We start from the raw sequence: 25540 nt of genomic DNA, 5'->3' as shown, positions 1-25540 counted from the left end.
ACGGAACAAATCCTTTTATTAAGGATGAATCCTTATGGACATTATTTCCTAGAAGCAGAGTGAGGAATAAGATGACCTCCAGAGGTCTCGATCCTTTATTTAAACTTAGGAGGGAATCAGAATTTGGAGTTATGAGATATGGGTTCAAATGTTGGCTGCTACGTATGATCTTGGACAAATTACTTCGCTTCTCTTACGTGTCAGCTCCTCCACTGTACGGTTCAGGGGTTCTTCCCCTGGGGTCCACTTTTAAAAAGTGTTTTGATAATGCTACTTTAGTATCACTTGTTTCCTTTGTTCTGTGTTTTGCACACGTGAAAACATGATTGTGAGGCAGGGTCCATAGGCTTCCCCAGACTGTCAAAAGGGACCATGATATAAAAATGGTTTAGAATGGTTTAAAGTCTCTCCTGGCCCTAACATTCTAAGATTCTATTCATCAGCTAAATGAGAGATAAGGAAGCAGTCTGCCTAAGGAAGGTAGCAAAGGGTACTGAATAGAGTTGTTCTGGTTTAGACACAGCTAGGTGGTACAGAGGCTTAGAGCCCTGGATTGGCAGTCAGAAAGACCTGAGTTCAAACATGACCTCAGACACGGACTAACTGTGGGACCTTAAGTAAATCACTTCACTTCTCTCTGCCTCAATTTCCTTCATCTGTAAAATGGGCTTAATAATTGCACCTATTTCCCAGGGTTGTTGTGAAGATAAAATCGGGTATTCGTAAATCACTCTGCCAACTTCAAAGTGCAATATAAATATTAGCTATTATTATTCTTATTATCATCATCATCATCACCAGTTTAGAAGCCAGACCCTCAAAGGGGATATGTTTGAATGAATAGAATCTTCATAGAAAGCCAGGCACAAGAGCAAAATGCAGCCACTGACCAGTTTAGGGGGAAACCTGCAGTGTCTGAGGGAGGTGGTGATGGAGACAGAGAGAGAACAGACAGAGAAAGCAAGGAACCTGGAAGAGAATGCTGGTGAGGGAGTGAATTTGCAAATCCTTGGGGAAAAGCTGGATGAGGCAGGCTAATAGCTGTCAGGGCTCCAGGAACAGCCCCCAGAAGGCAGGAGCCGACCACATGGCAGAAAAGCTCTTGCCTTCCTTTCCCTGAATTATTCAAAGTGAACACCAGCCCCTTGTTATCTGAGTACTTCACCCGAACCAAGGGGTCCCTTCCCCATCTCTAGTTCCCTTTAGGAAAACATGTCCTACCCACCCGGTTCTGTGGTTTAGCAGGCCCTTTTAGAGGATGCCATGATAGCCCCATCTGTTCTTTCCCATTGGCTAAACAGATGTTTTTTTGTTCCTATGACAACAGACCTTCAGCCTAGATCCTTTTTTTTTTTAATGGGTAATCTCCTCAATGAAGGATAAAGCCCTATCTCGGCCTTTCTCAACATAGTTGGCACTGGCCTTAGATATCACCGCCTGGAGCTCCCTCTCATCCTCAAGGGAATGTCAGGGAAAACAGCGATTCCTTTCAGCCCATTGCCTGGAGGTTAGGGTTCAAATCCTGTTTGACCTAGAGATGACCCCGAATTGACATCATGTAAAAGTGCTACAAAAAAGCAGAGGTACGGTCATCACTGCCCAAACAATGGACCAGCATCCATCTCCCCTGTGCGCCATTAACAGCACATCACGTGCCTCTGCAAGATTGAATTAACACCTCATTTCAGGCCATCCAGCGAAGAGCAGCGGAGACCCCTAATAGGATTTCCTTCTAGCAGGCCATAAATTTTCATCCTTACACGAGGGCTATAATCCTGCCAGACAGCACGGCTTGTGCCACTACAGCACAGAGCAGAAGGTACAAACCAAAACCTCAGAAGATGCAAGAAGCAAACTCTGCCCCAGCCATACTAAACAGTTGCTATTCTGACAGCTGCTGGAGACGATGCTTCTGTCAATAAGCCCAACTTGACCCCCACTATTTCTCAGGCCTCCTGGCCCCACACCAAACCAGCTGGAGGTTTTCTTTTAAGCCACAAAGTAGACTGAACTTCAATGGTCCTCCTTCTGAGTCTAGCTTCTTGGGATCACAGAAGCAATTTTTTAAAATTTTCCCAACTGGAATGAGAAATCTCTTTCCAGCTTCATAGTCAGGGAAATGGCCAAGAAACCATTGTCATGGGGCAGCTTGAATCCATCTTTCCTAAAAGATTCTTCCACCTCCTCCCCACTAACACACTTAAAAAAAAAAAACAGAACAAAAAGGCTAAAGTCAGAAAAATCAGAAGCCTACTATCCTTTGTTTCTTCCTCAATTTGCATCGACTCCAATGCCCCCCATCCCAGGGGGCTATGAGAGCTATGAAGCTTGCAAAGTTAATGATGTCATCAGATCTTTCAAGAAGCTTACCTCATCCCTGGGCTGGAGTAAAAGTCCCGGGGGAGATGTAACCCTGAACCAGCTTCCCCAGAGAAAGGCCAGTTTGATGAGGATGAAAATGGTCCAAGCCCCGCTCATCATTGTAAATGGTGCCTGCTTTTCTGAGCTTGGCTGTGTGTCCTGAGCCAGCAGCTCGGGCTATAGTGGTTAGCTGGTAGGAAGGGTTCTGGTACAGACATGCCCTCCAGATTCCACACATGCCTCCTTCCCCTTTCCCTTTCCCCCTTTTCCTTATAGGGCCACTGTCTAGCCCTCCCCATACTACTCCACATCTTCTTCCAGCCAGAACTTTGGTTGGTGCCACCCTAATTCCTGGGAGTCATTCCCACTGCTGGTCTAATTCCCCACAGGGCTAGTGGTAGACCCCTGAGGAGGAGGAGGAATGGAGAGGTAAGGAGTGCCCAAGAAAGTATGGAGATAGGATATTCTGAGGCAAGACCTAAGCATGTCTAGGCTACCAAGGAATGGGCTTAGTATGTTTCTTGTGATGCCATTTCATGGCCCCAGGGGACTTAAAATATGTAAACTCAGCCCTGGCCACAACCATTGAGGTCAAAAGGCTGTACCTTGTAGGTTATCTTTAGGCATACCTGGCACCTTTCCACGGTGCCACTGACACCCAAGGCCTTTCCTTATTGACCCTGGGCCTGCTACCTGAGGGATCCCCATCTTCACCCTGTCACTTTATCCCAAGGACAGTCTTCAACACTTACACCCATGGATCTACCCCCTTCCTGCAAGGTCCATCCAGATGCCAGGCACTTCATGAGGTTATCCAGGGGAGTATTTTTCTCTGGAAGTCTGTAGGTGTGGTCCCTTCCTAATGTCAGAGTGGCAGCCACAGAGAACTCTGGGGGATTGCTTTAACTAATAGAATCCTAGCTCCAACCTTGTTTTCCAGATCTTAGAGATGTTGATAATGGCAGCATTGTTGAAATTCCCAGCCATGCCCTTAGAGCTCTCTATCAATATTCAGCAACAACCATGGCTAAACAGCCTTATTCTCTTTCTGGTTTCTTCAACTCAGGCAACAGCTCCTCAGTGAAACTGTTCAAAGCAAATGAAATCAAATAAAATAATACCTGTAAAGAGCCAGCACAGTCCCCGACACATAGTAGGGACCTGCATAATGCTTGTTCACTCCCCCTCCAATGACACCCATAATACCTGCCCTGGAGGAGCAGAATGCCCTAGTGGAAAGAACACTTGATTTGGGGCATAGAATTTCAGAAACAAGGTGGACTTTAGAAGTCAGAGAACCTGGACTGAATCCTAGCTCTGCTACAATACAAAGTCCTAGCTCAGCAAGGTCATCTGTGTGACCTCAGACAAGTTACTTCCTCTACATGGATCTTAGCTACCTCATCTGTAAGGTGGGGGAATCAGACCAGATGAGCTCTTTGCCATCTGAATCCTATGGTCCTATGGAATCCCACATCACACACTTACCATGTGACCTAAAAACACTTTGCAAACTTTAAAAGAGTTATACATAAATATGTGAATTAATTGCTATTTTTTGGCAGGGGACTGGACCTGCAATTTCATTTGTGAGGAAAAATCCCAGTAAAGGAAACTCCATATGCCAAAGCAAAGGGATGACTGCTCTATGATTTATCATCTTAGATATGATGATATTGACTGGATGCCTGGAGCATTGAAAGGTTAAGTAATCTGCCCAAGGTGACACAGCCATTATGTGTCAGGGACAGGACCAGAACCCAGGCCTTACTGTTTTAAATGCCAGCTTCTGATCCCCTACAGCTGCCAACCCTTCTTATTCTTCCCCAATTCCCCACGGTGACAATGTCCTCTCCCATTTCAGATTTCTCATAAAGCTTTACCTGGACCTTTGAATTTCTCTCTTTTTTATTAAAGCCATTCATATCCACATCTCTCTCCTTGAGAACAGAGGCTAGGTTATATCTGTCTTTGTCTGCTGAGGGCCAAGCACAGTGGTGCCTCACACAGGGTTTAGGGACGGCACCCTGTGATCCCACTGATACAAGGGACTCCCAGAAGAGGAAATTCCTTCTACCACTGTAGTTTGGCATCTTATCTGTAAGCACTGAATAAATGATTATTGAATGAATGACTTAAATGCCTCAGCAGAGATGTACCCAACAATGATCACTGCCTGGCACACCCAGGTTCCACCAAGCTCCCATCACTTTTTATAGTCAGGCCCTTCATCAACTCCACATTAGGGTAGCAGGCTTCATGTTTGACACCTCTAATCTAGACCACGTCTCTCCATCTTACCCACAACAATAGCATATAATACTCTACTGGGCCATGTGAAGTTGTGAAAGAGATTAGGATATTAATAGATGGGAGCAAACACAAACGAAATCAGTTATGAATTATTGTCAGAAATATACTCCTATCTCCATACCAGACCAAAACCAGGTTGAGACACTTACAGGAAGACCGGGAACCACAGAACATGGGTAAGCCCTATCTGGAAATACTGAAAGAGGACTTAGTCTGACTATGTCCTGTTCTTGCCCATAGAGAAGGAGGCACCTTGAGCAGTTCCGGCGCAGAGTACCATCCAGAGTTTTATGCAGATAGGGTACCCTGAGTAATTAGCCCTACCTCTGCCTCTTAATGCCAGTGCAAACAGGCCTTTTACATATGCTACAATCCATCCAAACATCCCGTATTCTTGTGCTGCCTGCCTCCGGCCCATCACGCTTGGAATGTAGTCCAGTTAAAACCCAGGTTTCCAGCCACCTTGAACATCTCTCATGAGACTTTCCTAACCAGTGGAGAGAATGCTGATGGACCAAATTCTGCATGACTGCAGTGGGGGGAGAGGAGGGAGGAGTGGAGTTAACATTCTGGCTTTGAAGAGGAGAGATATTCTTCATCCTTAAGAGAGGAACATATATTGTTACAGATTATCTTTTAAATTGTTCTCTTTGGAAATGACTCTAGGGAGGAGAAAGACTCTTTTACAAACATGTAGGAGAAGCTGGCTCTTCAACATGTCCCTGATTCCCAGCTTGCCTCCCTAAAGGCTTCCCTTAAATGAAATTGGGGCCTCTCTCTTGGTTGAGCAAGATCTCATCTTAATTGAATCTAAAGAGCTCATTTACTCTGTGTATTTTCTGTTACATTTTAATCTTTATAACTTGACCATTTCCTGTTTCCTATTTGTTTGGATAAATGGGTTTACTCACAATTCACTATTTGTGATGGTCTTTTGTGTAACTAGCATTTGCTAGAAAGGCGTCAAACTTGTGAGTATAAACTTGGTGCAATCCTCCTCCCCTTAAGAAATAGGGACCAGGAAAATATCCCCTAGACCAGCAATATTTAGGGGAGCAGGTAGATGTAATTCTAGTGTGATGTCTCTCTTTCAAAGGAGTACAGCACAGCCATCCTTATGGTCCCTTCTCTAGCCATCCTCAAGGAAGAATAACCATTGCCATTGGAGAGAAGTGGGCAAGATTCCAGCAATACCTATCACCACCTCCTCTTGAGTGGCCTCTATATGTTCCAAAGACCCACATGGACAAACAAATCTGACATGGAAAGTGAATACTTTACAAATTGAAGAGAGCACTGGCTCTGGACAGATTCAAATCCTGTTTTTGGCATCTACTATCTGAGCGACCTTGGGTAAGTCATTTAACTTCCCCAAGCAGTTTCCTCATCTATAAACCTTCCCCATCATTCCTTTTTCCCTCTACCTGCTGATAAAGTGATCATTCCCTCCCTAAATACCTCAGAGCTCTTCTCCTTTATGTCACTCGGGAACATATTTATTAGACTGGAAGGTCTCCCGGATGGGGCTTGTGTCATATCCATCTTCTCACTCCCAGAACTGGTCACAGGTTTCAACACTTTTTAAGTTTGGACCTATGATATCATTGGTGCAGGGACACAGATTGCCATCTGCTCTGCAACTTACAATCTTAGAAAGCTGACTGAGTCACTGAGAGGTTGAATAACTTTCCCAAGGTCACACAGGCAGTAGGGGTCAGAGGCAGGACCTGAACCAGGTCTTCTTGATCCTGAGGTCAGCTCTACACCAATCAGCCTCTCGCCTTACACAAAGCAAGCACTTGATGCTTGTTGAATCAGAAAATGAACAGACAGGAACAGATTGATCATTATCATATAAGCCAAAGAGACAGGGGAAGCAAGGGTAATGGTCCTTTACCTGGAGTCAGAAAAGCCTGAGTTCAAATCTAGCCCTTGCTAGCTTGTGTGACTATGGGCAAGTCACGTAATCTGTCTGCCTCAGTTTCTTCATCTGTAAAAAGGGGATAATTATAGCACCTACCCCCCAGGGTTGTTGTGGGAACAAAATGATAAAGTACTTAAAGTACTTCATAAATTATATCTCTCATTATCATTACTATTATTATTATTATTATTATTATCCCTATCACTGAGAAGTAACATTCTCATTTACAGATGAGAAAACCAAGACCCACAGTGATTTGGTGGCCTGCCCCACAGTCACACAGGAAATGACTGGTAGGATAAGTACTAGAACCCAGGCCTCCTAATCCCCATACCAGGATTCTCCGACAGCCTCAGCCCCTAGTGATTTGTTTAAAAAATGCCAGCTTTATACACACAGGTTCATTCCACCCAGCTTGTCTACTTTCACAGGAGCTCCTAAAACACTGATCAATTGAATCATATTGAAGACACAAGCTGAGTTCCCTCTTCCTAAGTTCACCCCGTGTTTCCTCTCCTCCGGGAGCTGATATCTATGGACTCAACAAAACTCCATCAGGCTAAATTTCCACAAGCAGAACTGCATGTAAGTCAATTTCCTCCTCCCTTTCAAATCTAATTTGCCTCCTAAGATTGCCTGGAAACCAGATGGTGTTATAATGAGCTGATAGAGGTCACCTCCCCAGAGCAGAGGATGAAGAGCAAACCCTGAAGAGACAGCAACCCTGGATTCAATATGGTTCAGCTGGTCAGTACTTCCACAGCTCCTGGAAAGGGCGGCGTGGGATGACCTAGTCATGTCATTGGACCACTCCCTCAGTCAGTCTAGCATCCTTCCAGGTCTCAGTTCCAAGGAGTGAAGGGAGGGGAGGCTAGAGTGGTAAATGCAAACTCTGTACAGATCATAGAGTCTGGAAGGAAGGTTTAAGCATAGGAAGCATTATGCTTAACTCTGTGATTAACTATCATTTATGTTCATCATTGATCGTTCAATCAGTTCCGTCATGTATAACTCTCTGTAACCCCATTTGGGGTTTTCTTGGCAAAGATACTGGAGTGGTTTGCCATTTTCTTCTCCAGCTCATTTTACCCATGAGGAAACTGAGGCCAACAGGGTGAAGTGACTTGCCCAGGATCACACAGCTAGTAAGTGTCAGAGGCTGGATTTGAACTTAGGTCTTCCTGATTCCAGGCCAGGTGCCCCATCCACTATACCACCTAGCTACCCCTATTAGCCTTCAGGACTAAATAAAGTGGCATGCAGCAGGAAGAACAGACATAAAGATGAACTTCCTCACTTCGAAGATTGACTGACATGAGGGAAAGTGATTGAGAGAAGTCATAGAATTACCTGAAGGAATACTACCTAAACAGTCTGGGGTGCTCTGGTCTTTTTGGAAATAGCTCTGCCTGGTAGCAGAAATGCTATTACATAATAACTGTTTGACACTCATTTATGGTAAGAGCCTCACATTTGGAAGATGTAGGGAATTTGAGATAAATCAGTTTATATTTGAAAGAAGGTTGAGGGTGAGGTAAAAATCAACAAACACAAGAATTTCTTTGTGGGAGTTGATCCAAGGGCCCAAATCCACAGCCATGCTGAACTTCCTGAGCAGAGCCAGATGGTATTACAGACAGTTCACAGACTCCACCTCCCCCTGAATCATGCAGTGAAGCTTCAATATGGCTCATTGGTCAGATCCAGGGCATCCTGATAGAGTAGAAAGAGCACTGGCCTTGGAGTCAGAAGACCTGAGTTCATATCCTACTTTGAGGTCTCTATCCAGTGTGACTTTGGCCACGTCACTTAATCTCAAATGCTAGTTACACAAAAGATCATCACAAGTAGTGAACTGTGAGTAAACCCATTTATCCAAACACATAGCAATGTTTCTTCTTACATAAAATGAGGAGACCAGACTAGATGACTTCTGCAGCCCCTTCTAGCTCTTGATTTATGAATCTAAACTTATCTTGCCAAAATGACACCCAAAGACAAACTAGACAAGCTGAAGATATGACCCTATGGGCAATGGGGCTAGAAGCAGGTGGAGATAGCCCTGGGGCTAGAGGCTTTTATATGTGTTCAAAGATTTCTTCTGGGCTCCTAACTGTTTTCACCTGAAAACTGTTGGACAGTTCTAGAAATGAGGTCTAAATAGTCGAGGTGGGCAGCAATGTGGGACAGGGTCAAGGATATGGTTCCGCGGCAAATTCAGGAATGAATAAATGAGGTCCAGTCTCTAAAGAAAGGGGAAGGGGGAATGGTTCTAGCCTATCTCGACTGGTTTCCAGGATTATCCTGAATGGGCTTCCTAAGTGATGTTGTCTCTCCATGCCCTCATTGGTCCATTGATACTACCCAGCTCCATCTTCATCTTACCACCCACCCTGAAGTAAAATCTTGAGTCCTTGGTCATCCTGTGACAGAAAGACAAAAAGGGAGGGACAATGGGCAGTCCTGAGCCATCATGGTAAAGTGCAGAAGCATTTAGGTGGTACAATGGACAGAGCTCTAGGCCTGGAGTCAGGATAGACCCAAATTCAAATCCAGCTTCAGACACTAGCTGTGTGACGCTGGGCAAGTCATTTAACTTCTGTTTGCCCCAGTTTCCTCATCCATAAAATGAGAGCCATAATAGTATCTACCTTCCAAGGTTGTTGTGAAGATAAAAATGAGATGATATTTGCAAAGCACTTAGCAAAATGCCTAGCACATAGTAAGTGCTAGTTGATAATGCTAGTTATTAACCTGGAAAGACTTACATGAACTGATGCACAGTGAAGTGAACAGAACCAGGAGAACATTATACACAGTCACAGCAATGTCATTCAGTGAAGAACTGTGAATGACATAGTTATTCTCAGTAATACAATGATCTAAGACAATCCCAAAGGACTAATGATAATACTATCCACCTCCAGAGAAAGAACTGATACTGTTTGAATACAGACTGAAGCATGCTACTTTTCACTTTCTTTCATTTTTTTCTTTTATTTGAATCTTCTTGTACAAAATGACTAATACGGAAATGTTTTACAAAACTGCACATGTATAACTATATCTGATTGCTTATCATCTCAGGGAGGGGAGGGAGGGAGGGATAGAATGTGGAACTCAAAATTTTAAATAAAAATGTTAAAAATTGAAAAAAATTAATTTGGAAACAAAAAAATATGGTAGTCATTATTATTGTTGTTGTTATTGTAAAGAACAAAGGATTTGGCCTTAACATTCAAAGTCTGGGTTTGCTACTTATTAACTACATTACTTTGAACAAATTACCTGCCCTTTCTGCACCTCAGTTTCTTCATCTGTAAAATGAGAGGGTTGAACTAGATAAATTCCAAGGTCACCTCCTCCTCAAACAGCCTATGAGTCTGGTCTGCAATCAATTCAACAAATACTTATTAAGTACCTGCTATATACAAAACCCCATGCTACAGTACCCTGGAAGAAGAAAGAAAGAAAGAGAAAGAAAGAAAGAAAGAAAGAAAGAAAGAAAGAAAGAAAGAAAGAAAGAAAGAAAGAAAGAAAGAAAGAAAGAAAGAAAGAAAGAAAGAAAGAAAGAAAGAAAGAAAGAAAGAAAGAAAGAAAGAAAGAATTTGCCCTTATAGAGCTTACAATCTAACAAGAGTAGGTGGGAGTACAATGCTTTAATATTGTAATGGATCTCTAATCTCATCAATGTGATTATCACCACCACCACCACCACCACCATCACTGGTACAGATTACAACTCCTTCCTGCCTTCTCATCCTGTGATGCTTGTCCATGTCATCTCATAGACCCTCTACAAAGTGCCTGAGGTTTTCTTATAGGGTTCCCCACTCTCCATTTTGTGAATACCAGCGCAACACCAGTAAGATGCAAGATGATAGACAAAGGAGAATGCCAAAGACCTCTAGCAAAATTTGAAGAGAGATTACTTTCAACTGGGAATAAGAGAAGGTGGAACCTGAACTAAGCCCTGAAGGAAGAGAAGGATTCTAACAGATCAGAAAGGCATCTATTTAACTGTATTATCCATCAAAGGTCTGTGTAGTTGTCTCCTTAGTAAGAATCATTCACATAGTAAGCTTCCAGAAGGCAGGGCCTATGCCTAAGCACCTAGACGGCACAGTGGATAGAACACTGGGCCTGGAGTCAGAAAGACCTAAATTCAAATCTGGCCTTAGATACTTACTAGCTGTATCACTCTGGGTAAGTGACTGAGCTTCTGTTTGCCTCAATTGTAAAAATAATAGGACCCATCTCACTAGGTTATTGTGAGGATCAAATGAGATATTATCTCTGAAGCACTTAGCACAGTACCTGACACAGAGGAGATGCTTCATAAATGTTTATTCCCTTATTCCTTTCCCTTCTCTTTGCCCCTTTGAATGTTCAATCAGGTATTAGACTACCACAAGGATGTGCTGGTAAAGGTTTAACAGCCAGCTCTCAAATTAAAAGCAGGGCACATTTTTAAAGTTTCATCTGAGTCCAGACAATCAACACAACAATAAATCAAGGCCCAACTTACAGCATTTGCCAATTTCCGAGATGTAAATGCTCACCCTGAAAATTTAACAATCATCCCTCAGTTTGCACCAGCCCCAGCACACCTCTGCCAGCCCTTATAGCCTGAGGATAGTCACTGAGCTGAATTACTAGTCAGGATATGACCATGGGATCATGCTATTTACAACTAGAAGGTACCCTAGAAATCATCTCATCCAACCCTCTCATTCTAAAGATGAGGAAATTGTTTAAATATAATGCCCAATGATAGCAGGGACATTCAAACCCACATCTTTTGACTTCAAATCAGTCTTCTTCACACTCCACCAAGCTACCTCTTTTTGCTTTCTACCGGATCATGATAACCACCACGTGCTTTGAGATCACTGTTTGCCAGGAGTTTTGGACAGGTGGGTGGCCTGTCTCAGATTTCAGGACTCACACTCTGCTTGATGTTGGTCTCTTCCCCTACCTCCCTGGTCCTCACAGGAGACCATGACCACCACCACCCAAAAATGTGCTTTCCGAAAGCCCCCTCCAGCCTCTTGCTGGACCCAATCCAAGCCAGCCCACCCACCACCCCTGGCCTGATCCAGCTTCACAGCATGTGCAGGCCACAAAGCCTGTTCTTTCCCGTGGGCTGGGACATCCACCCACAGGTACCGGGCATCGAATCTGGCAGGATCAACGTACGATATGGCTCACCTGCAAGGCCTTAGACCCTTGCTCCCTGACACGGGGTACCACCCCCACACAATCCCTGACAGCACACTCCAAACACAGCCAGCCAACCTTCCCCACCCACTGCCTCTGCCCAAATTTATCTCTTTTTGACCTTAGAAAAGGCTGACTTTTCTGCCTCCATTCCATTAAACTTAAAGTTGAGGAGCCCCTCATACTTTGTCTCCCAGAATTTCGGTTCTTTCATGTAGTTTGAGGCCAGTTCTATAAGCAAAAATAAATGATTATTGACTGACTGACAAACCGCTGCCCCCCCCAAAAAAAGGCCTCTACATATCACACCAGCAAAGCCAAGATCCATGACTCACAGCCCCCAACCACACACACAAAACCCCAACCTCTTAAGGGCATTCCTAAGCTTTTCACTGAGAGCAGGCAATGCCCAAGGGCATTTAACCTCTGGATGCCTATCTCCAGCACAGGTCACCTATCTTCAAAGCTTTCTACTTCATTCTTCCCTCCCAGCATTTTGGGTCCGCTGCAGTCAAGACTGCAATAAAAGGTCAGATACTTACTCTTCAGTGAGTTGGGAGGCATGAGAGAAGGGGAGGGAGTATAGTACTGAGAAGAGTAGAGAATGAACATAGGGAGGGGTATTGAGATCTACTTGGAGGGAAGGAAGTGAAAATGGAATTGCTTTCCCTTCTCCTTTCCCGCCTTCGACCCCCACCCAGGGAAAGAGAGAAGGATGTAACAATGCATTAATCCCTACCACAGATTAATGGGGTATCCCCCCACTGCCCCTTACTTCTCTTTGCATAACACAAGACACATGTCCTCATGTCTTTCCCTAGTCCCCTAGGAAGCCTCTCCCCCAGTCATGGGACCAACTCAAGTTCCATGGGAACCAAGCACCTGGATTTTACCTTTACATCTGCAGAGCGCCCAGGAGACAATGGGGAGAGATGCTAGTGAGGAAAGGAGCAGAGGAGAAAGCAGGGATCCAAATGTGAATAAACTGCTGCCGTGAGGGAAGAGAGCCCAGCAGCGTCCATGGAAGGAGAGAAGGAAGGGACGAACCCAGGAATCCACAGCTTCTCTGCCTCCCAGGAAAGTGCCGGAGAAGCACTCTCTCCCTTCCCCAAGCCAACTGACAAGGCAGGGAAAAGACTGCTTGATAAGCTGGGTCTGAAATCTGAAACTGCAGATTGGCCGAGCCCTATATAAACATACTCACACCCCCAGATCCGCATGGCTCCCCAGCCTAGCCCAGCCCAGCCCCAGCACTCTCGCCTCCTCTCTCTACCCCACCCTGCTCCCTTGGTAACATCAGACAGCCCTCTAGCTGCTCTTACAGGAACTCAATGGATTGAAAAGCTTTGAGAGAGACCCGCCAGGAGCCCACCCACCTCCCTTAGTCCCTGACAGCTCCTTTTTAGTGGTGAGGACTAAAAGGATGGGGGGGAGGAGAACTTCACAAAATAAGCTTCTCCAGAACCCCTCCCCAGATGGTCTAGGAACTAGGAACAAGTATTTTTAAAGAGCCTACAACATATGAATGAATATAATAATCTCCACTGGAAAGAAGCTCCCATTCTAAGAAGGATCATTAGATTTCCATGTGAAAGGGAACTTAGAGGCTATCTGGCCCAACCCTCTCATTTTATACATGAAGAAACTGTGACACAGACACGCTAATTAAGTCATTTGCCCAAAGTCATACGTAGGTAGTACATGCTGGAGATGGGATTTGAACCCAGGCCCTCTCATCCCCGAGCCAGTGCATTTCATTAATACCACACTTTCCTACCCCACCCTCCACCCCTATTCCACGGAACAGGACTCATGTTAGTCCTGAACCCAGAAAGATGGCACTAGTAGTAACACGACTCTGTGAATAACTGCCCTGGCCCATGACTTTAGAGTCCATTGGCAGATGCATTTGACCACTGAGGATGGGGCTGGAGAAGTAATCTAAAGGTCAGTTCTCAGTGTGATGGGTTCCCTCTCTTCTTTCTGCATCTAGCTACGAGATAATCACAGCTATTCTTCCTCACTTCCAACCCACAGCAGAAAAACAGGGACTGTTAGAGTTAAAGGTTAACAATGGGACTCATCCAGAGGTGCTGTGAGAGAATGCCAAGAGCCACTGGCCTGGAAGTCAGGAGACTTGAATTCAAGTCTTGGCTTGACCATTTACCAACTGTGTGACTGTGGATAAGTCATAGCCTCTATGAACTCCTGCTGTAAATCCCATAGAAACTGACTACTTGTATTATCTATCCCCACAGGGTTGTAATGAGGAGTGGATATGTGTGTAGATAGATAGATAGATAGATAGATAGATAGATAGATAGATAGACAGACAGACAGATAGATAGATATAGATATAGATATCTATATGTGTCTATATCTATGTATCTATGTATCTGTGGTTGTTCAGACATTTCAATTGTGTTGACTCTTCATGACCCCCTTTGGGGTTTTCTTGGCAAAGATGCTGGAGTGATCTGCCATTTCCTACTCCAGCTCATTTTACAGATGAGGACACTGAGGTAACCAGGGTTAAGTGACTTGCCCAGGGTCACACAGCCAGTAGGCATCTGAGGCAGAATTTGAACTCAGGTCTTCCTGACTCCAGGCCCGGCACTCTATTCATTGTTCTATCTATCTATCTATATCTATGTATATATACAAACACTGTGAATGTAAACTATTATTTTCTTGTCCAACCCTATCATTTGACAGATAAGAAAATTGACGATCAGAGGACGAAATGATTTGCTTGAGCAACAGCTGATTAGTAGAAGAGCCCAGTCTAGATCCTAGGTCAGCCTGACTCTCAGAGCATTGTTTTTTGCATTAAGCTCATACATTTTACTCCTGATCTGAACATAATATCAGTATGCTACTGTGCACTCACATAGTGTGAACCCATGTTTCTATTCTGTTACCATGTTTACCGTTTGCATGTCTTAGACTGTAAAAGCTAAGAAACCAGGAACTATGATTGTGTTGATGACCTTTCGCATGCTTGCTACATCTGCTTCTGAACTGAAAAGCACTTTATGTCATAGGTTAAGGTCAGTAATTAACAATACGTATTCACGGCTTCAACTATGAGGGTTACGAAGACTGGATCCCAAATCGGTAAGTCCAGGCCGGCCTCTTACCCAAGTTCCAGTCCTAAATGTCTGATTGTCTGGTCTATTTTTCTTCCTCGAACATGACGATCAATATCCAGTCTCTATGCCTTTGCACTGATTATCCCCTTTGCCTGGAATGCTCCCCCTGGCATCCTTCAAGATTCGCTCGAACACCACCTTGTACCGGAGCCCTTTCCCAGCCTCTCCCTCCCCTTCAGGGATGCCAGTGTCTCCCCTCTAAGACTGCCTTGTGTATACTGTACTTATTTACACACATGTTGTGTCCCATTAGAATGTAAGCCCCCCAACGGCAGGGACTGTCTTTTCCTTTCTTGAATTCCCAGCGCTTGATTGATTAGACACCCTGGATGCCAAACTATCACCTTAGCCTCAGCATATCTAAAACCCAAATCCTTCTCTTCCCTTCTCTTCCCCACACCCACTAAGGTAACTGACTCCCCCTTTTGACTTCCCTATTTCTATGGATGTCATCATCATTTTGTCAGTCACCCAGGTTTGAGCCCTAAGTCAGTTTTGAAATTTTCCTCTTTTTTTTTTTTTTGGTGAGGCAATTGGGGTTAAGTTACTTGCCCAGGGTCACACAGTGTCTGGTCTGAGACTGGATTTGAACTCAGGTCCTCTTGAGTACAAGGCCAGTGCTCTATCCATGATGTCACATTGTCTTCTTGATGGTAGCTAATGTGTACAGCATTTTTAAGTACTCCCGTTAACAATAACTCACATTCATATAGTGCTTTAAAGTTTAAAAATTGCTTTTCTCACAACTCTAGGAAGTAGGTAGTCCATGTATTATTATACCCATTTTACAGATGAGGTAACTTCAGCTCAGAAAGGCTAAGTGATTTCCCCAAGGTCCATAGTTAATGAGTATCAAGACTAGTATTTGAACCCTGGCCTCCTTCCACTAAGTCCAGAGTTCTTTCCACCACATTTTGTTGCCTTTCATACCTAGCAGAGGGTCTTGCACGTAAGATCAATAGCTGCTGACTACACTCCAGTATCTTTGCCAAGAAAACCCCCAATGGGGTCTGGACATGACTAAAATAATCAAAACAACAACTTGCTAAGCATCTACCTGTGCTGGGTACTAGATAGAGCAAGTGAAACAGACAAAGGGGAGAGCTAGGTGGCACAGTAGATAGAGCACCAGCCCTAGAGTCAGGAAGACCTGAGTTCAAATCTGGCCTCAGACACTTGCTAGTTGTGTGACTCTGGGCAAGTCACTTAAGAAAGGGAGGAAGGGAGGAAAGAAGGGAGGAAGGGAGGAAGGAAGGAAGGAAGGAAGGAAGGAAGGAAGGAAGGAAGGAAGGAAGGAAGGAAGGAAGGAAGGAAGGAAGGAAGGAAGGAAAAGAAGAAAGAAAGAAAGAAAGAAAGAAAGAAAGAAAGAAAGAAAGAAAGAAAGAAAGAAAGAAAGAAAGAAAGAAAGAAAGAAAGAAAGAAAGATCCTCCCAATGGGGATCATATAACCTCCAGTGAAGGTTAGCTATGCAAACAAGCAACCAGCTACATACAACATGCAGTGGTAATTTCCAGACTGGAATCCTTTTGAAAGGATTCCTGGCAGAGAGATGTGAGGTGCTAGGGTTGGGACTTGGTCCAGACAAAAGGAGACTCACTTGAAGAAGGAAGCTTGAGAATTCCAGGAAACTCTTGCTATAGTTCCAACTTCACATTTATTCTTTCTGTCCTTCAAATGCCCATCCTTAGTTGTAGAATGTCAGTGGTCACAGGATCACAGAGTTGGAAGAGACCTTAGAGGTCACTGAGTCTAACTGTACAAAGGAGGACTCCTTCTTTAATCCACCCCTGCCCAGCGATCCTCCAGCCTTTGTTTGAACACTTCCAGTGATGGTGAATTTGCTGCTTCCTAAGACGTCCCATTTCATCGTAGTCCAGTTCTGATCACTATCATACCAAAACCTAATTCTCTGTGGCATCCACCTGCTGGGCCTGCTTCTGCCTTTGGAGCAACACAAATGTTGTTTAAATAAGAAGCAAAAAGGTAAAAATAATTGTCAAACATGATAAAGGGAAGACTGCTAAAGTCTTCCTCTGATGCCTGGTCATGATGTAGATGGGACCCTAGATTCTCAAAAGCTCTGCCAAGCTATCAAGCTGGAAAGGCTTCAAGTATGGGCCCCATGACAGCCTACATTTCTGTCACACAAGAATCAGCCTAAGTATAAAGAGACATGTTACTAGAAGGCTGGTCACCAAGCATTGATTTTTTTTTAGCCATAGAAGCTCATGCTAGAAGACAGAGAGATTGTGATCTGTATTGACAGAAATATTTATAGTCAATTCAGTTCAAAAAACTTTATTCAATCAATAATAATAATAATGGTAGCTAACAATTATATAGCACTTACTATATACCAGGCACTACGCTAAGCTCTTTATAATTATCTCATTTGATCCTTACAACAACGCTGGGAGGTAGATACTATTATTATCCTCATTTTACAGATGAGGAAACTGAGGCAAAAAGAGGTTAAATGACTTGCCCAGGGTCACATAGCTAGGAAGTGTCTGACAATGGATTTAAACTCAGGTCTTCCTGACTCCAGGGCTGGCTGCCCCCAAACTTTCACTGAACACTTATTAGGCCTTGAAATAAGCAATGGGACTGCAAAGAAAAGCAAGAAGAGTCCCTGCCCTCACAGAGCTTCTATTATAATGGGGCAGATGACATATACAAATATGAACATACAAATCCATATAAAGTAGAAGGAAGGCAGCCTTAGAGGGGATGGCCAGAGTAGCTAGGGCAGGGATGGGGAACCTTGGCCTCGTGGCCACATGTGGCCTTTTAGGTCCTTGGGTTCAGCCTTTTGACTGAGTCCAAGTTTTATAGAACAAATCGTTTTATTAACAGAATTCATTCTGTGAAGTTTGGATTCGGTTAAAGGGCCACACTTGAGGACCTAGAGGGCCACATGTAGCTTCGAGGCCACAGGTTCCCCACCCCTGAGCTACGGGGGCTGGAAAAAGCCTCCTGAAAGACGTGCAGCTTGAGCTGAGTCTTAAGGGAAGCCCAAGGATTCTAAGAGTTGGAGGGAGGTCAGGAGGGAGAGAAATTCAGACATGAGGAGCACAGTTCAGAGACAAGGGATGAAGTGTCCCATGAGGCCAGATGCTTGGGTAAACAAATAGAGTGAATGAAATAATCGCTCCTCATGAGCAGGCCAGAGCTGGAAGGGAGTAGGATATAAAAAAGAACAGAAAGTAGGAAGGCTGTGAAGTCCTTTAAATGTCGAATGAAGGATTTATGCTTGATCCCAGAGGTACTAGGGAGCCAACAAAGTCTACTGAGCAAAAGGATAACATGGTCAGACCGATGCTTTAGGAAAATCTCTTTGGCAGTTATGCAGATAATGGATTGGAATAGGAAGAGACTTGAGTAGGGGCTGGAGCCAGCTCACACCAGCTCACGCCAGCTCATGAGAGTCAACTGTTCAGTTTTCAATATGAACATTTATATCTCGGAATTCAGCAAATGCTACTAATTGGGACTTGACTTATTGTTTTGCTGATTACTGAGACATAAAATGATAGAGAAAACGTTAATAATGCAGATGAAACTTAAAAGTCATCATGAGTACTTTTTTTTCCTACAGGGTTGGTTGCTAAATATTTACCAACATGCCACTGAACTTTAGGCAGACAGACCAATAAAAAAGTTATTACAATAATCCAACTAAGAGATGAAGAAGGTCTGAATCACATATTATGTACCAGGCCCATTCTAGGTGCTGGGGACCCAAAGACAAAAACCAAAATAGTCCTCAACACAATGTAGACTTTATATCCTACTGGGATGAAATATAGGGATGAAATCCCAGATTCTTGAGATATTGGATCATAATGAAGAAAATTTATATTTCTTCCTTCTAAAACACTCAGAAGATTTAAGAGACATGGAATCACTGGATCCTTAGACTGGGAGGGGTCCTAAGAGGACATTTTGTCCATCCTCCTGCCTCTAAGCATGCTTACCTTCAATCTATCCTGTAAAGATAACGGTAATTTTGTTCAACAGAGAAGACCCCAAACCTATCTGAGTAAATGCACCAAGGTATTATTAAGACTGAATCTTTATTGTAAATATTTCTGGTTGAAGATGAAAGTAGTTCCTCTCATTTGAGCCTATCAATTTGCCTTGGTGACAAAAGCTGCTGCTCACTGGGCCTTGGACAATACATAATCCCTGCTACCCTTCTAGTCTCCTACATTGATAACCTTGGCATTGGCCTTAATTCCTCACTTTCCCTCCCCCTTCTTATCTAACCATTGCCAAATCTTGCTGTTTCTACATCCACATTGTCTCTCACATCTGACCCCTTCTCTCCACTCATATAGCCACCACCTCAGTACAGGTGCTCATCACTTTTCACCTGGACTATTGCAATGGCTTCCTAGTTGTTCTCTTTGCCCCACATCTCATCCTCCTCCAATCCTTCCTCTGCACTGTTTCCAAAATGCTCTTTAAATGAGGATCTGACCACGTCACTTCCCAACTCAATAAACTCCTGTGACTCCCTGCTGCCTCTAGGGTAAAATATCAACCGTTTGATTTTTAAAGACCTTTACAAGCTGGCTCCAATCTGCTTCTTCCGCCTGATATAGTACATTCTTCTTCCTGAACTCTATGATCCAATCAAACTCTCTATTTCTCACACATTCCTCAAAGAATACCTCACTTCCTTTAAGACACAGCTCAAGCATCATCTTCTCTATGAAGCCTTTCCTGATATCCCTGAACTACTAATGTCTTTCCTTCCTACCTTGTATTTGACTACGTTGCGTTTATTTTGTAGTTAATTGTGTATGTGAGGCTTAAGGAGGTAAAGTGACTTGTTTTATTCTCCGTATTTATATCCCCACCCTTAGCACACTGCCTGGCACACAGAAGGTGCTTAATAAATACTTACTGATTGACTGTCCAAGGTTATACCAGTAGTAAATAGAACAAGGATTTGAACTCAGCTCCTCTGACTCCAAGTCCAGACTTCATCTCACTGAGTTTCACTACTTCCTGCTGTTGTTATTAGAGCCCCCAAACCCTTAAATTCAGCCAGACCACAGAGAGCTTCAGCAGATACCCAAGAACCTCTACTTGTCTCTAATAACACCAAGCTCAGAAGAGCTCAGAGACTTTTAGAAGAAAAGATTCTGTCACAACATAACAAGGGTAGGAACTCCAGGTTGGAGAATTGTTTCCAATTGGGCTATTGTGTTTACATCGATACAGAGGTCTGTGTGTATTCATTCTTCCACCAGTCACCCCTGATTTCCCACAGTTCTCAGCCCCATGTAATTTCTCAGCAAGGGGGTAGTGTTGGGGGGAGGGGGAGGGGAATTCAGAGGCCTAGAAAAAAAAAAGAACAATTGATTGGACTCCACCTAGAGAGTTTAAACACAGCTCTAGAAATATTTACATTCCTGATCTCATTCGCTTCACTGACCCCCTCAGCAGTAGAAATGATTCCCATATAAGCACATTTTACAGGTGAGGAAGCTGAGGACCAAGGAAATTAAATGATTTCGCCAAGTGGTTCACACAAAGTTGGTAGTGGAGGTGAGAACAGAGCCCAGGCCTCACTGTCTCACTACTGAGTCCCTTGGGAGGAAATAATTCCAGTCCTTTAAACTCTGATCTGGGGTAACCTTCGTGGCTTAATCTTTGTGACAAGAATGTGCAACTGGCAGGAGCCGCCAGGTAGAGCTCCTTGTAGCCCTAGAGGGAAGAATGGGCCACCCACCAACGCCTGGGCCTGGGGAGGCATGAGCCCCGAGGCAGCTTGGCATCTCGGCTGGAGAGCCAGCCTCAAAGCCAAGATCTGGATTCAAATAGCGCCTCTGCTACACACAGGTTGTGTAATGAATGCCCTGCCAGTCACTTGAGCACTTGGTGCTCCAAGGAACTCTAAGACTATAAATTGCAGAGGAGTTCCCTCACTTATGAGTTCCCTAGACCAAAACAACAAAAACAAAACCACAGGTCCATTGTCTATCCCCATCCCTGGAGAAACCTGGCAAAAGAAGCCACCTGTCCCCCCTCATTCTCACATATCTAATCCAAACACATTCTCCTCTCCCTCCCCAAAAGAGGTAATCATTTCTTCTGACTGGTTTCTGGGCTCAGGTAAGCCACTACCCAAACAACTGTCCTCCAGGCTTTCATCAATGAGTGTTCTGAAGCTACTACCCGCACCCCTTACCCCTTTATCTGCCATCTGCCCAGCTGATGTGGTCATTAGCAGAGAGCACCGTGTAGGTGCCTAATTAATCGGACACTAGCGACATGGAAACCTGTTCAAGCTACCGACACACCTCATCCACCCAGGGATCCTCTTACAGGTAATTCCCTCCCCCCAGCTTCCTGGAAAGGTCCCTATTGTTTGCTGGGGAACAGAGAGAAGTGCCCGCTTCTGCCCTCCTCCTTATCTCCTGGCAGGTACTTTCCTAGCCTACCAGTGGGCGATCAGAAAGTTGGGATGGGAGTAGAGGGGTTCCCAGAAGGAAAGAGGCTATCTTCTAAAGGAGTGGGGGTCCTCTTACCTGGACTCCCTAGGGAAGCAAGGACTATGTTCTGGTGTCGTGGCATTCTGGGGTCAGTGCATTGGGAGAAAAGTACCCACCACTGGGCTGACAGGAAGATGAGAGAAGTGGGGGGCAGGCAACGAAGTGGGCTCATCAGTATTCTCCCTCACTTGAAGGTCTCTCATTCCTTTTCCTACACTGTACACTCACCTGTTTTTGTTTCACCCTTTAAATAGAATGTTCCACTCACCCTCAGAAATCGGGGTGGGAAGAATTCACAGCTCTGGATAAGCAGGCTTTGGGGAGTGTTAGATGCTTTGGGAGCCTTCCAGGCACTCTTGTCTATGTCGGATAGAAGGTAATGGACCAAATAGGGTGGCAGGGTGTGAGGGACAAGGGACAAGGAGGGTGCTTATTGGGGATCTCTCCCCCCCTTACCTGAGGAAGAGCCTGTTAGAATGGAGGGAGGGGAGGAACAACTATAGTCTGTGTAGCTCACCTGTCATGCCATGCTCTCTGGTATCAGAGGCAGAGGCCAGACCCAGGCTAGGGATGAGAAACAGCTGAAGCCCCCTTTAGCTACTCCTAATTATATATTCTTCTTTCTCAGTCTAGTACCTTTGCTCTCACAAGCTCTGGATTTTTTACCTGCCAGATATCTGATAGATGGGAATGGGAGGAGACTGAAGAGATGGAACCCATTTTGCAAAGGGATAAACTTAAGGGGAGGGGAGACAGCATTTTAGGGACAAAGACAAGAGTCTTGACTGTGTGCCTGTTATCGGCACTTCTCATTAACGTGACCCAAACCTTTCCTAAACACACACCCGCGGGACTGGACAGGTGATATCAGGCAGGCAGCTGATACCAATGCTGAACTTTTCCCCAGCCTGTGCCTGGCAGTCCTGCCAGCCAGACATGGTACATTGGCATATACTCTTTCTTTCCACCAACATCACAGATCTGTCGGTTCTTAGGGCAAGAATGAGAGACTGATTTCTTCCACCAGATGTTAAGCACTGTCCAGTCCTTCTGCACCTCCTGGGACTCAGATCAGGTGGAAACAGGTTGTGATTATAGCAGTACACCATTAGATTAGATACCAGGAAGTACTTATGGTGGATGATTAAGAGAGATTCTGGAAACTTCTTTGGGTTTAAAAAAATTATATTCCGTCCGGGACAGTAGAGGACATAGTTTCCAAACTGCCCCAGATTCCTTGAACCAACATTTATGGGTTCCATCAATATATGTCAAGCTTTAAAGTGTTCTGCAGCTAAACTGATTTGAGAAACACTGATTTCAATGTAGTCCTACTGGACCCTGTTTTTATTACATCACTATCTCAAAAATCTTCACTGGCTTCCTACTGCCTAATGGATAAAGTATCAACTTCTTAGCCTAACATTCAAGGCCCTCTAATTTGACCCCAATTCACATTCCCACTTTATCTCCCATTATTTCCTTATATGGACCCTCTGCTTCATCCAGATTGATTTACAGAAATAGCACGGCATAAGGAAAAGAAAGCTGAGAGGCCCAGGGTCACATAGCTAGTGTTTGGGGCCATATTTGAACTCGGGTCTTTCTGACTCTAAAGCATCATCTCTCTCACCTCCAGTCTCCTTCAGAAGCTTGTCCCTCTGATCATTCTTCTCCGTTTCTTGACTTCCATCTCCTTATCTGCAGGCTTCTCAATGGTTGCCTACAAATATGCCCCCATTCTTAAAAATTCCTCCTTCCTTTCAGAGTCAGACTCCTGGAAACAAAGCCATATGCACTAATGGCCTCTACTTCCTCACCTCCCACTCACTTCTCAACCCACTGCAATCTGGCTTCTCACTTTACCATTTAAATGAAACTCCTCTTCACAAGGTTAGCAGTTCTCTCAGCTTCTAAATCTGATGGCCTAATCTTGGTTCTGCAAATAAATGAGGAAATGCACCTCCCTCCTTTGGTTAGAGGAATGGGGGACTATGGGTGTGGAATATTGCATAAACTAGGAGATATGGCCAAAGTGTAGGTTGGTTTTGCTTAACTGGATTTTTCTTCTTTATCAAAAGGAAAGGCTCCCTGTGGGGGAGGAAAAGGAGGAGGAAGATATTCAGAAATGCCTGGTGTAAAAGCAAAACAATAATAACGCCAGTGATCTCTTCTCAGTCTTCATCCACTTTGACCTCTTCAGCTTGACACTATAGAACACACCCTCTCCCTTGACTTCCATGACATGGCTCTCTCCTGCTTCTCTTCCTACCTCTCTGATCACACTCCTCCTCAGTATCCTTTGTTCAATTATCATCCATCACCTGCTCTCTAATCTTGAGTGATTGGAAGTGCTTTTTCCTGGGCCTTCTCTCTTTGTGTTTTCTTGGTGACCTCATCAGTTCTTGAGGGTTCAGTAACCTGGAAGATGGCTCCCAAATCTATATATCCAGCTCTAATTACTCTTGAGGTACCCATCCCACATCACTAATTATGGTGGTGGACATTTCCACCTGAGTGTCCTCAACATATCCAAAATGGAACTCATTATCTTTCCCCTGAAACTCACCCATCCTTCAGATTTTCCTATTTCTCCTGAAGGCACCATCCTTCTTCCTGTCACCTAGATTTATAGCCTGGAAGTCATCCTTGACTCTTCTTTCACCCTCACATCCGGTATCCAATTAATCACCAAGTCTCGACCATTCTACTCCAAAATGTCTCAAGTCTACCTCCATCTCTCCACTCACACTAACACTACCTTATATCAGGCCCTCGTAGCTAACTCTACCATAACTATTTATTGTAATAGCTTCCTAACTGATGCCTCTGTTTCTGGTCGCCCTTCTCTAACACATCTTCCATACAGCACCAAAAGAATCTTCCATGTCCATTCCCGCTTCAAAAATCTCCACAGCTCTCTATTGCCTGTAGGATAAAAAGTAAAGTCTTTTGCCTAGCATTTAAAATCCCCAAATCTGTTGCCAGCCTACTTTTACAGACTTATTTTACACTATTCTCTATTCTCACCAAACTGGCCTATTTGCTGTTCCCTCTATTCAGCATTGTGTGATCCTTCTTAAAGCCATTGGACAAGCTGTCCCCCAGGACTGGAATGCACCACCTCCTTATCTTTGCCTTTTAGAACAGAGGTGGGGAACCTGCAGCCTTGAGGCCTACATGTAGCCCTCTAGGTCCTCAAGTGCGGCCCTTTGACTGAATCCAGACTTTGCAGGACAAAAAGGACTTGTTTAACAGGATCCCTTTTATTAAGGGGATTTGTTCTTCGCAGTTTGGATTCAGTCAAAGGGCTGCACTTGAGGACCTAGAAGGCTACATGTCGCCTCGAGGCCACAGGATCCCCACCCCTGGTTTAGCCTCATACTAGACTCAGAGGTCCAGGTGCCACCTCCTACAGGAAGCCCTGCTGGATCCCCTTGTTAGCACTCTCTCCCTCCTCAAATTATTTTGTATTTGCTTATCCATTTACGTGTTGTATCTTCCTGGAGAATGTAAGCCCCGAGAAGACCAGCCTATTTTTCTTTTTGTCTTTGTATCAGTGATTAGCACAGTGCCTGACCTTGTAGTAGATGCTTAATAAAAGTTGAATTCAATTGAATTCAAAGAATTTAAGATTGTTAGAGCTAGATAAACCCTTAGAAATCATTTAATCCAAATCCATTTTGTAGAACAGGAAAACAAGTTCCAAAAAGGTCTCTTCCCTCAAGAAGATTACCAACTGACAAGGAATATAAGATAGGTATACAGTTATCTGCACTTGTTAGAGTGGAAAGAACAGCAAACATGGGTTCCTATCACACCTCTGACCTCTACTATCTACATGACCTTGATGAATACACTTAACATCCCTGGGCCTCAGTTTCCTCCTCTGTAAAATGGGAATAATAATAGCATCTCTCACGCAGAGTTGTTGTGAGGCTCAAGTGAGGCTCACATTTGTAAAGTGCTTGGAAAGTCCTAAAGGGTTATGCAATTATAAGCCATTTTCATAAGGGAGATGCAAACTAAAGAAGCCCAGGGGAGGGAGTGACAGCTTCCACGT

At 44.2% G+C, this 25540-nt stretch overlaps 1 protein-coding gene across 13 annotated transcripts in view; it reads right to left on the bottom strand.

The window, feature by feature from the left end:
- Positions 1 to 25540, bottom strand: part of PLEKHA6 (pleckstrin homology domain containing A6) — a 208985-nt gene that overhangs the window by 89050 nt on the left and 94395 nt on the right. Inside the window, exon 1 of one of the 13 annotated variants that reach the window (XM_078156399.1) lies at positions 21514 to 21678. The exons of 11 other annotated variants lie outside the window; for them this stretch is intronic. The gene's annotated coding sequence lies outside the window, so the exon portion shown is untranslated. Of the gene's footprint in view, positions 1 to 12711; positions 13024 to 21513; positions 21679 to 25540 lie in introns of those variants that run through there. One more of the 13 variants, XM_078156396.1, reaches the window with a different exon arrangement.

This window comes from Phascolarctos cinereus, unplaced genomic scaffold, assembly GCF_003287225.1.
Source record: "Phascolarctos cinereus isolate Bilbo 61053 unplaced genomic scaffold, phaCin_HiC Scaffold_5;HRSCAF=322, whole genome shotgun sequence".
Lineage (NCBI taxonomy): Eukaryota > Metazoa > Chordata > Mammalia > Diprotodontia > Phascolarctidae > Phascolarctos > Phascolarctos cinereus.
Note: the sequence above shows the minus strand (reverse complement) of the source record. Positions and strands in the feature narration are given on the sequence as shown.